An 11689-nucleotide genomic window follows, 5' to 3' on the forward strand; every position below is an offset into this window, starting at 1 on the left:
AAAGGGACGGCTGGGGTTCGAACCCGCAACCAGCCGTTTATAGAGTTCTAACCATGGTGCACCAACCAACTGGGCCGGTGGCTAGCCTTTTATAACTTCAAACCAGTAAAATATAACCAAGTAGAAACAATTCCCCAAAATCATATAAACCCTAAAATTATAAATTGAGTTAACTCGTTAATGTTAATCAAACTTAAGTTAGGGTTATTGTTAATTGATCAATGACGAGTACAATGCATAAATCAATTTACATGTTGGATTGTTATTGATAAAATGCTAAATATATATGTTGCCCTTGTATATTTTATTTAATATTTAATTAGTTTTTGTTTGTTTTTAGTTAAGATTTGTATACTACTAACATTATTGTGTTTTGTAGCTTTCAGGTGTTGATCGTGGTAAAAAAGGGCGAAAAACGAGTCAAAATAGCCAAAACGAGGAGCAAGAACACATAAGGAAATGAACCGGAAGGAGAACCGGTCAGACCAGCCCCTAATATTGTGCGCCACGCCACGCGACCAGAGGGCAGACATGGCCGCGCGGCGCGTCTGTCGCATTATTCTAGAAAGTTTCCGATTTTTGTTAGTTTAAGGCCTAGTTCACTATAAATACACCCTTAACCTTAACCTGAAAAATACCCTACGATACAGAGCCGAATTTGGAGTTTCTTGGATCTTAGGATTGCAATATTTGGCGGTTTTGAAAGCTAGGAATCATCCGGTGAAGCGTTACTTGTTCAAGATCGAAGACTACGGGTTTTATCGCCAATAAACTTTCGTTTCTACTGTTTTTCACCATGATTTCTTTTATCATTATTTTGTTTAATTTTAAAATGCTAGGCTAAACATTATAGACTGTCTAGGCTTATGATGAACCATCGTTGATGTTTTGATTTTAGTTGGATTGTTTCTATCGTTATGATTTTATGATTCAGTAAACTATTTGATTTTATAAAATTGATGCGTATGTGCACTTGGTTTTGCTTGTTGTAGTTTTATTATTCCACATAATCCTTGGTAATTGTTTCATATGATAGGATTTTGTTATGTCATTTACTGTGTGTTCTTGACTAATTTATGATTGAATTCGAATAAGATCAGAGGAATAATATTATTAGTCAAACGAATAAAATTGTGCTACTAACCTAGAAAGCTGTAAGATGTTAGGTTATTGTTAAATATGTGTTGATTAAGATTGCTAGATTTAGTTCTTCGTAAGGAGTCATCTAGGTTTGATTAATAATATCGTCTAGCGAGTCAATTAAGTTTATTAAATTAACATTGATTTATGCGGTGGTAGGATTTCACTATAAAGGTACTCTTTGATAAATTAATTAGATAACCGTAAGGGAGTTTAAATTATAAACTGGCGTGTCTTAAAACTTATTAGAAATCCATAGGTGTCTTCTTGAGAAGGGTCAGGGTCCTGTTCGGGTTTTCTTTTAAGTGTCTATTTTACGATCTCAGTTCTATAACAATATTTTCCAACTATTTGATAACTGAAACTTTGGGGATTCTAACCTAGGTGGTTTTTCATTAACATCTGAATTAGTCAAACTTGTTTGTCTTGTGTTTCATTAATTGTCTTTTATTAATTAATTTATTTTATTAGTTTAATTTAATATAGTTTAACCCCCCTTTACATAATATTAATAAATAGTCGTGTCAGTAAGTCGAGTCTAATTTGCTAGTTACGTAATTTAAAGAGTCTCGTGGGTTCGATATTCGGACTTACTTAGCTGTACTAGAGTCGACCGGTACACTTGCCGGTTAGTAGTTTAAGAGTCTAGAATTATTACTTAGTGTCTAGATTAGCATATTTTAGTTAATAAATTATTTGACTACTTTTAGCACATTAGTTATAAACTGGTTAATCACGACGAACAACGAACGGCTAAACAAGTGACGAACAACCAATCAAACGATGATTATAATTCAATTAAGTAGAGGGGTTATGTCGGTGAGGGTTTTGTGATTATAACTGGAGGTTTAACTGTATTATTACACTCATAAACTTGTGTAAAACGATTGAATTAGTGTCGACATAGGTATATTAAGTAAACGAATAAACTTTGATCTACTTAACCAAATTAGAACGTCGGTAGGCCGAAATAGGCATGTATAACATGTATCTTGATTCAATCACCATATAGGTTACGAGAATTGAGGTCCAAGCCACGAAATTGTGTAAACGGGTATGATAATTGAGTCTCGGGGTTAACGGGTGGATCTTGGGTAAACGGTTTTTAAGGGTTATAATAATAATAAGATATATAGTTTGCACTTTAGTCCTTGTAAGATGGGAATGGAAACATATTTGGGTAAAAGCTTAGTTTAGGGTTTAAGTTGCTATATCTTGAAAGTTATAAATATATTTTAAATAAATAATTAAATAATAATATTATAACAATTAATTAACTCGATAAATATGGTATTTTATTGATAGGATAGCCCGAACATATAAGTGGGTCAGGTAACGGTTACAAAATAAAATATGAAAAACCCGAATTGTTACAAAATATGAGATACTAAAAAGTAAAAACTCAAAATAGAAGGAACTACTAATTTAAATACAAATGCATTGTCAAACTGTGATATTTAAAAAAAACATTTTTTTATCATTTTGTTAATTATAATTAGTTGTTGCGAAATTTAACGTATGTCTTCTTATAATAAAGTCAAAGTAAATGTTAAGTTATGAATTTAAAACTTTAAATGTTTTGATCAAAATGGTGTTTAAATAAAAATTTTAATTTTGTAATCACATTTATATATGTTAAGTCAAGAAATCAAACATAATTACCACTTTATATGTTAAGTCAAGAAGTCAAGAAACCTTAGGTTTGAAACCTAAGGTCATAGGTTCGAAACACGTATGACATAATAACTTATTTTTCAAAATTTTATAAAGATTTATGGGTCATAGGTTATTATAGGAAAACGGGTCATGGATCATAATATAATAGGAAAAAATGACATGGATTGGGTCGTATTGGCCGTTTATAATTTTTAGTATTTAGTAATTTGTATGGTTTTTCTAAAGCTTTTCATAATTTATTTATAAAAAGTTAATTACTAAAAGGTTTTAACTAAAATTTTATAACTAGTGGTTAGAATATTATTTTTAAAATGACAATGGGTTCGTCCGTCAAGAAGAATGTGACTTGTTTGTTAATATGATACTATACCAATTGTAAAACTGAAAAAAGACTGGCTTCAAGACTCCCCCCACCCCCACCCCCCGCCAAGTTACCACCGTTGGCGCCCCATCTGAGATGGCGCTAAACGACCTTCTTGGATGACTTGGAATTGGGCACCGACCAACTACATTCAGCCTAATGAAGGTGTTTACAAACTACATATTGCAATAACAAATGTCCACATGTTCATACCAAGTAGATGATTAACTAGTATTAACAACTTCAACTAATTAACCACCGCATTTACCCTTTACTCAACATTGTTTACTAGGTTTTTATTGAAATGCAAAATTGGACAAAGGCCCATCCGTTTGGCTTCAAAATCAACACAACGAACAGCAAAGGTCATCTCACTTGCTCCTTTCGGAACTCAAGGTGGATTTCATATTAGTCATTTGTATTACTTTTATCTTAGTTTATCTTCAACAAATTAGTTGAGTGAATTTTATAACGCAACTAAAATTGAAACAGGTAAAAAGTAAAGTTAGGCTAAACAATCCAATGAATAAAGGAAGTAACAGAACACATTGACATTTCTCTCTACTATCTAATAAAATGGCCAAAGAATACAGCCCACTCTGGGAATGTTAATAATCATCAACATGCAACTTGCATTATTTTCCAGAACGCCTATTGAATGACGCCCATTACAATTTTGAAACGACCATAGTTAGACCCTGGGGTTTACATAGCAAGGAAATTGTTTCTCGGGCTTAAAGAGGTACCTCAAGCCATATGTTGAGCGAATTACATCGACTAACAGATGATGTTGCAGCACAACATATAGGAGCACTGGCATGACTGCAAACACACTGATAAAGATAGGTATCCATTTCATTTCACTATGGTATAGTATGAAGAAGCTGACACTAAAAGTGATCATCATGGCTGTTATTATTGGAATTAATATTGTCTATTAATATTGTCCACTCATTCTTCTCCTTTTTATGTGGCCATATTCTGTTTCCTTTTCTTTTCAAAGAATGTCTCATCCCTTTTTCTATTATTTAATTTTCAATCCCTGTATGCAGTTTCATGAATGAATAATGAACAATCTTTGATATCATCTTCTTAGATGGCATCAGAGCAGGTTCAACCAAAAACTAATCACAATCAAACCTAATAACCATGGTTCGTAGAGAAGTCGCTATAGACAGACAGAAGAACGTGGGAGAGCCTCGTGACTCGAACTCACCATACTATCCAGACAAATCAACACGGGTGAAACCGACCAGCCATTTGGCAGGTAAGAGGGATGACAATGATGATTGGATTGTGGACTCGGGATCTACCGAGCACATCACTCACAACATTGACATCCTCGAAAATAGAACACAAAATCGCTTTGAAACTCCTGTTGTGATTCCTAACGGGGATGCTATACCTGTTAAGGGAGAGGTGAATGTACCTTACCGGGAGGAACGAAGATAAAAGACGTTTACTTGCAATCTATTATCTGTTAGTCGGTTGAGCAATGATTTACAATCGGCTATAACGTTTTTTCCTGATTTTTGTGTAATGCAAAAACTACACACGGGAAAATTGATTGGCACAGGTGAGTGCAGAAGAGGCTTGTACAGGATGCGGTTGATTGACAACAGCAGAAAGGCCATGATGACCTCGGGGGATACATGGCACAAGAGGTTGGGACACGCTTCCGCTGACAAACTAGCTCAAATCGATCTCCTTGGTAATTTGTATGTATAGTTGTAGCGAGCCAATGCCTAAAGTTTTCTTGCAAAATGATAAATACACAATTCGGGAAATTAGTAAAACGCATTAGAAGTGACAACGGTGGTGAGTTCACGTCTAATGATATGCTCAAGTTCTATAGTGAACAAGGAATGATACTTGAAACAACTTGTCCTCATACACCACAACAGAACGGAATTGTGGAGAGAAAACATAGACACTTAATTGAAACCGCCCGGGCACTTAGATTTGAAGCTAATCTTCCGAAGCGGTTTTGGGGTGAATGTGTATTAACTGCAGCGTACCTCATTAATCGTTTACCTTCTATAGTTATTGAAAACCGAACCCCATATGAAACGATATTCGGTCATAAACCGGATTATCATTTTACAAAAATATTTGGCTGCCTCGCATACTATAGGAATACCGAAACAAAGGGAGACAAGTTCGAACCAAGGGGGAGACCCGGAGTTTTTTTGGGATACCCACCAGGTATCAAAGGGTATAAAATTTATGACATTGAAAATAAGAAAATTATTGTCTCCAGGGATGTGAGATTTTATGAGGATAATTTTCCTTTCAAGGGTATGAGCGTAGATTTAAAAGAAACAGCTGCCATGGAACATCCCCTAGAAGTGAGATTTGTAGAAGAAGATCCAAAGCAAATTGGCCTTAAACAAACCACTGAGAATCAAGAAAGTGTCATGGAAGTTGAAGAGGTCCAAATGCCCACTAATGAATGCCCAAGTCAGGAGGATCAAATTTTAGAAAGTTCACATTCTGAGCAAGCCGAGCCAAATTCTAACCAAAATAATTCTAATTCGCCAAGCCCAACCACAGAAAATGTTAGCCCACAAGGCCCGATTGAAGAGCAAAGTCTTCCACACAGTGAACCCGTAAGAGAGAAACGATCCAAGACCCAACCAAAATATTTTGGTGATTATTTCGTTCAGTTACCCCCATCGGTTGACCATGCGCAAACCCCTCCAAACCAAGACTCGTCCACGGTACATTCATTGGCTAATTTTGTTTCTTACAAAAAACTTCTCTGAATCTCATAAAGTTTTCTTAGCTGCCATCGATTCCAACGATGAGCCAAAATATTTTCATCAGGCTATTAAGGATGACAGGTGGAAAGAAGCGATGAAAAAGAAATACGTGCTCTTGAAGAAAATGGCACATGGGTCCTCGTAGAATTACCTGCAGGAAAGCGGGCTATTGACTCAAAATGGGTGTACAAGGTCAAGCACAAGCCGAATGGAGAAGTGGACAGATTCAAGGCACGGCTTGTTGCCAAGGGTTTCACACAAATGGAGGGAGTGGATTACCACGATACCTTCGCACCCATAGCCAAACTGGTTACCGTTCGAACACTCCTAGCTGTGGCCGTGAAAAGGAATTGGGCTATTCACCAACTTGATGTAAATAATGCTTTTCTGCATGGTGATTTAGACGAAGAGGTTTATATGAAGATTCCTCAAGGCTTTGTTAAAGAAGGGGAAACAAGAGTTTGCATACTGAAGAAATCATTATACGGTCTGAAGCAGTCATCTAGAAACTGGTATCAAAAGTTTACCAATGCCATTCTTGACCTTGGTTTTAAACAATCAAAGGCCGATCACTCTCTCTTCATTCATCAGCATGGAAAGGGTTTCGTTGCAGCTCTTATATATGTTGACGATGTCATCATAGTAGGCAATGACACGAAAGAAATACAGCGTACTAAGGACAGACTCAACAAGTTGTTCAGCATAAAAGATCTTGGGAACCTTAAGTATTTTCTCGGAATTGAAGTAGCTCGTACCGGTGAAGGCCTCCTTTTGAATCAAAGAAAATATATATTGGACATCCTCAATGATTGCGGCTTACAGGGATGCCAACCAAGTTTTTTTCCTATGGAGCAGAATGCTAAACTTGACAAATGTGAAACTGAACCGAAGGCGGATGCTAGCAGGTATAGGCGAATTGTTGGTAGACTCATTTACTTACAAGCTACTCGCCCCGATGTTGCTTATGTTGTAAATATGTTAAGCCAGTTTGTTTCAGACCCTAGACAGCCCCATATGGATGCCTTACACAGGGTCTTACGATATCTAAAAGCCTCACCAGGCAAAGGAATTCTTCTTCCTCGAAATGGAGGAATCAATCTCACCGCCTACTGCGACTCAGATTGGCTTGGTTGCCAAACTACTCGAAGTTCTCGTACGGGGTATTTACTTCACCTAGGTGGGGCACCAATCTCATGGAAAACCAAGAAGCAATCTGTTGTTTCTCGATCATCGGCCGAAGCAGAGTATCGGTCAATGGCTTCTACAGTTAGTGAGGTGCTATGGGTTCGATGGCTTTTGCAAGAACTGAATGTCCCTCAGACTGGTCCCACACCCTTATTTTGTGATAATCAAGCGGCCCGACAAATTGCTATAAACCCGGTCTTCCACGAGCGAACCAAGCACGTGGAAATGGATTGCTATTTTGTTCGTGAAAGAGTTGACTCTAAAGAAATCAAGCCATTTGCGATTGACACTAAAGTGCAAATTGCAGACCTTTTCACTAAAGGATTGGGAACTCAACAACTTCAATTTTTGCTTGACAAGTTGGGCACTAGAGACCTACATGCTCCAACTTGAGGGGGAGTATTGGAGTTAATATTGTCTATTAATATTGTCCACTCATTCTTCTCCTTTTTATGTGGCCATATTCTGTTTCCTTTTCTTTTCAAAGAATGTCTCATCCATTTTTCTATTATTTAATTTTCAATCCCTGTATGCAGTTTCATGAATGAATAATGAACAATCTTTGATATCAACTTCTTAGAGTTATAGATAGTAAAAGAGTTGATACACCTAACATCAGCTTATTGGGTAATGATTCAACAAAATCACGTTCGGCATAGCGAGATGTGAGGATAGATAAGTTGGTGAGAATGGAAGCTGATGATAAGAACAAGGATATGGCATCCGCAACCACAAAAACAACAAAGATTGGCTTTCGATAGAAGATTGGAATACCATTGTTTTGGTTATATCCACCAGGAATCGTAAAAGCCGCTGCAAACACTATCGTGGCAATGAGTGCAGCAACAACCATACATTGACTAGCCGTTCCTTTCATCCATTTCTCACCTTCTGTAATCAGTTCTGTGTGTTCCTTGGTGAATAACTCACGTGGTGTTAGACCATCTTTGTTCTTTTGTTCTCTATAAGAAGGGGGGATCATATTCTTTACTTCCTACAACACTCAAACTAGAATACTTAAACATTACTATATGGTAATACTAATATAGAACAGAACACACACTTATGATTATCGTGAAAGAAAAAAAAGGAAGCAACAACTCTGAGAGAAATATATGTACCTTGAACCATAATAGTTCTCTCTGCATCTGTAGAGCAGCCCCTGACACATCTGCAAGAAGCTCTTTCGTGGCACTTTTTCCGGCTAAGTGCGACATATTGTTCTGATCTGCGTCTATCAAAGGAGTTATCAAATCCTTCATTGAGCCTATCTCATACAATAGATTATAGATACCCTCATGACGATGTTTGACAGCAATATGAAATATAGTTTGTTTGTTTGTTATTGTTAACCTTCCACATCAAATCAGGATATGTACGGATAAGCTCAACTAAAAGTTTTGTATTGCCCGTTTCTGCAGCAATAAACAGTACCCAAGAAGAGTGTGTTTGCTTTGAAGTTGATGCAGCAGAACGCATTTTGTTAATATGTTTGAAAATAAATTTTTGTAGGTACAACACTTGATCTTCCTTTCTAGATTCTCGCTTAATTATGTTTTGGGTGTTAACATGCACGGTCACAATATGATCGGAAATGAGCTTCTGTAGTTCCAGAGCTCGATCTCCATTGTTAGATTCTGACTTATTATTGTCTTGCTTAATCATGTTCTGGGCTTCAACATGCATGTTCACAAGATATTGAGAAACTAGTTTTTGTAACTGCATAGCTCGATCAAGCTCTGTGTCTTGCTTAATCGAATTTGGCAGCTCTCTCATTATGTTCCGGGTCCCTGCATCCAGTTTGTCTATATGCTCAGAAATGAGATTTTGTAGTTGAAGAACTTGAATGACTTTCTCTGAAGTTAGCTTCTTCTCCTCTTGCTTAATCGAATCAGGAGAACCGCGGAGTATTTTATCAATTTCAACCCTTGGCTTTTTGGCAATATCCCCCCAAACGATTCTTAGCAGTTGCAATGCCTCAGTTCCCATCTCGTAACCTCCCACCTTTAAACCAATTAATGCAGAAACTGGAAACAACCAGAAAAAGATCAAACTTGTGACACCAAATTTTAACGAGTACAGAAATGTTGTGAAGGGTGAAGATGGAATTTAGGAGAGCAGAAACTATTTCATGGTGTAAAGCAAAATTCTAATTTGACACTTGTTTTATAAACAATTAGCGTACCAACTCCCATTTTATTTAGGTTTGAAACCGGCAATGATAACTTACTAAACAGTTTTAAGTTGATGAAACTAAAAATGATATATTAATTTGTATGTATAGTTGTATACATATTATATATTATATATTATAGAATAATCAATTTTAGATATCTTAATAGTATATTTTGTAATTTCATTCTTAACATTTACATCAAATCATTTATTTTTATAATTGTAAATAAAATAAGCTCTTTGTGAATCTAGAGACCAGGAGCTCTCACTTTTCTAGTCTACATAAGAACTGCTCATGACCTAACATGAATATTGAGACATGAGAAATTAAGATAATTAATATTAATGAGAGAGAAAATAAGTAAGTCATATGCTTAGAGTTAGAATGTTAGATACTTCAAGTTCAGGTATAAAGATCATCAAGAGTAGAGATGTGCACCTGAATTAATGCTTCTTTGGATGATATTATTTTTTATTTTGGAAAACGCATCAGGCTTCCGAGCCAAAACTCCAAGCAGATTCCCCGTTTCAAGATCTGGATAGTTTTTCACTATCTGCAGGGCAACATCTAAAATATTTTGACAGAAACGTCTCAACAATTCAGTGATGTGTTGAGATAAATGTAAATTGCATATAATAAACTAAAAGTGTGCATACACATATGAGGATTATAATGCCAAAATACTTGCCGAACATATCACCCTCCACACATTCATCAAGAAGCCAGCCACGATTCACAGTTGACCAACCATCATCACGCAACTCATTGGAATTTTCATACAGATACTTCACAACTTCATAATTTCCATTCATGGCAGCTGCATACAGTGGCATTACTTGTCCCATAGCACCAGGGATTGTTACCAAGTCCCTGTTGTTTTCCACCATAATCCGAACCGTTTTGATGTTTCCAGCTGCAGCTGCCATAAAGAGAGCCGTGTTGAATTTTTCATTTTCAAGTGTCAAGTCTTCGTTTTTCATCAACCCCAGAAGTTTTTTCACGAACTCTTCCATATGTTTGCTTCTTTTTACCGATGCAGCAGCATGAAGTGCCGTTTCCCCTATTTCAGTGATGCTAAACCTTACCAAGTCTGGTTTCTTATCAAGAATGGCTTTGGCAGCTTTCCAGTCACATTTAACTGATGCCTCATACAACGGGAGACCAATTTTTAGGTAATTTTCTCTAGGTCCTGCAGTTCCAATGCAGAGAGTGAATCAGTGATCTGTTCACCTCAATGTTATTTTCACTAGATAACAGAACACAGCAAAATTAGGGGTGTAAACGAGCCGAGCTTCTCGAGATCGGCTCATGAAAAAGCTCGAACAAGCCGAGCTTAAGCAAGCTTGAGCTCGAGCCTAAAAGTGAGCTAGTTTAACAAACGAGCCTGAGCGTCACTTATCGAACTCGAGCCTAAACGAGCCTGTCATTTATATAATTATTACTATTATTATTATTATTATTATTATTATTATTATGTTGCATATAAAATTATAATTGAAAAAAATATATAAAATTAATTAATATATAGTAAATGAGTCCGAGCTTTAAAAATAGAGATCATAACGAGCCGAGTCATGTGTAAGGTAAACGAGCTGAGCTCGGGCTAAAGAAAGAGTCGTGTAAATAATCTCATTGAATCTGACAAGCTGAGCTCGGGCTAATATACAAATAGAGTATAAACCGGGTATGTATGTATCTGACAAGCTAACGGTTCTGTCTAAGGAAAGAGTCGTGTAAATAATCTCATTGAATCTGTGACTCTTACTTGGGAATCAACTTGTTAGAGGTCATGCTCTTGTGTTAAAACATTCTAGTATGCGACACTCTAACTAATATAAATATCAAAACTTAATCTAGGGCATCCCATGACCGGCTCAACAAGTTCTTGTGTATTCTCGTGTTCATCTAACAAGCAAGGTGAGTTCATAGCCCCCTTTTACAAGCTTTTAAACGCTTTATACTTTGGGATGGAAAACTTGCAACTTATATATTCTATGTTTTATTCATGTTGTTTGATTCAAATTTTATTTATGATATTCTTTGTGTATGAGTATTATAAGTGTATACTTAATCGCATGTACAACCATTACAAGTGTATACTTAGTTTATTGGCCCGACCCGCCGACTCAGGCCTCAGGCAGAGACCTATGGTTTAGAATCCGACGATCATTAAACATTAGAAGTATTAGTCTAATCATGGATTAGACGACTCGCTAAACGTGTAAGAGGTTTCATTGTAATCACAAAAGCTTACAAGTAACTTAACACATATGGAATGTTTTCAACTTAAAACTCAGTTTCTATTATTTTACTAAAATATATATTCTCACCAGCTATTTTTAGTTGACACTCTTGCATGTTTTTCTTGTAATGGAAACTAAGTGATGA

At 36.3% G+C, this 11689-nt stretch overlaps 1 pseudogene across 1 annotated transcript; it reads right to left on the reverse strand.

The window, feature by feature from the left end:
- Positions 1-7693: 7693 nt before the first annotated feature.
- Positions 7694-10515, reverse strand: LOC143597163 (uncharacterized; annotated as a pseudogene). Its single transcript, XR_013146841.1, has 3 exons — positions 9740-10515; positions 8247-9152; positions 7694-8119 (listed from the first exon to the last, which is right to left on the reverse strand). The product of XR_013146841.1 is annotated as an uncharacterized LOC143597163 (transcript).
- Between the last annotated feature and the right edge of the window lie 1174 nt (positions 10516-11689).

This window comes from Bidens hawaiensis, unplaced genomic scaffold, assembly GCF_021521415.1.
Source record: "Bidens hawaiensis isolate Kalapana, Puna unplaced genomic scaffold, B.hawaiensis_p1.1 tig00047682_1, whole genome shotgun sequence".
Taxonomy (NCBI): Eukaryota; Viridiplantae; Streptophyta; class Magnoliopsida; order Asterales; family Asteraceae; genus Bidens; species Bidens hawaiensis.